At 47.0% G+C, this 1,609-nt stretch overlaps 1 pseudogene; it reads right to left on the bottom strand.

Annotated features, from left to right (window-relative positions):
* Nucleotides 1-293: 293 nt before the first annotated feature.
* LOC119361519 lies at nt 294-1,088 on the bottom strand (annotated as a pseudogene).
* Between the last annotated feature and the right edge of the window lie 521 nt (nt 1,089-1,609).

Genomic DNA, 1,609 nt, shown 5'->3' with positions numbered 1-1,609 from the left:
AGGCAGTGCAATACATGAATTGTCCTAAACTATATTTAAGTTCAACAATAGACACACCATCCAATGCAAATGATTCATCATGCTACACAATCGAGAATATTCGTGAAGAAGCCGATCGAGATAATGCCTGCCCATGCATGGTCTCTTACAAGGGTCATCCAGCGGCTCGCCACACTGCATATAAATGCAAAGGGTTCTCAGGTACTAGATACAAATGTTTAAGGTACAGTTAGGTCTTGTACTTCTCAAGGGTTGTGATAATGCGCATTACAGTTAAGTTGGACATACTTATCCTATGTTGTTGTCTCATTGCTAATGTCACAGCTGATAGTTTCCAATCCTTGGAGCATACGGATAACCTTCATTATCGGAAGCCTATTCGAGCGGTTAGGGTTCACGCACATTAGACCTATTTGGATGCAACTCTTTATTTGTTCGTCGTTTGTTTCTAGGGATCCATACCCCAATGATTTCTGTAACACATTTCTCCATTTTCTAAGAGTCTGCAGAATCAGAACAACCATGTAGAATGTTAGTGTGCAAAGGGTAAAACACAACATCGTGTCTATGAAACAAAGACATGCCTTTTGAAATGTGAGTAAAAAGTTTTACAAGGTCGCTAAAGTCATTTGAAGATGTTTTAGTAACAACGACCGGGTAGTACACTGGCTTGAGGTTAGTAGCATTTATGACCTCCACACATAAGCCCATTGGTGTTGAAGACGGGATGGGAGCTCTGATGGGGCTCTCATCAAGGATGTATCCATTTAGAAGCAATTCCCCTCTCACACCAACCATGGGCATCCCACGCCGCCTTTCCAGTGGATAAAGGGCTGCTTGTCGTCTATGTGTGGGTTCATAGAAGCGGTGGAACGAGGCCACATTTTGTGTGACCATGCCAAGAAAATACTTTCCGCGACCTTGGATTGGTTCGTTGGTGTTATACACACTAGCTTCAAGAACGAGGTCATGAATATTAGATGGATCCGGTGACACATCAAACCAGAAGCTCTCGTTCCACGCCGGGTTCCGATCTTCCTCCTTGCTTGTCGAGCGGATCCGTTGTCCGTCAAAGCAAAGCTCGACATAGGCGCTGGGAGAACCATGCCCATCCCTGTGAATCAGGCCACGAGCAAGTTCGACCGTCATGATCAACTTACATGTCCCCATTGCCTCTGCTGCAGACACAGGGCAATCCACCAACGCAGGTAACAAGAGCCCTGCTAGGCATGAAACACAATTACGCAAGCAGCAAACAAATCCCCACTAAACTGGATACATGGAGTGTAGAGAAGGAAATGTTACTACAACAGACCTTGGATTAGACCAGTGGGAACACATTATAACGGAGGCAGCAACAGGTTTGGTACCTATGAGATGATGAATCCAAAGTCCTAGTACGATAGGGCGGGTCGACTGAGGCTGGAGAAGACGAGGACTGCTCCGTGGCGTTGGAGGTGGCGAAGAGGGCCCGATCGACACCCTGGTGTGACGGAAGAGATGAAGGAAGAGGAAGAAGCAAGGACGGAAGCAGCAGAGTTTGTGAGCCGGTAGACGGGGGTACTGTCGTCCACCGGTCCACGTAGTATGCAGCGGGAAGCGCGGTGCT

This window comes from Triticum dicoccoides, chromosome 2B, assembly GCF_002162155.2.
Source record: "Triticum dicoccoides isolate Atlit2015 ecotype Zavitan chromosome 2B, WEW_v2.0, whole genome shotgun sequence".
Lineage (NCBI taxonomy): Eukaryota > Viridiplantae > Streptophyta > Magnoliopsida > Poales > Poaceae > Triticum > Triticum dicoccoides.
The sequence above is the reverse complement of the archived record's forward strand: the minus strand, read 5'-3'. Positions and strand labels throughout refer to the sequence as shown.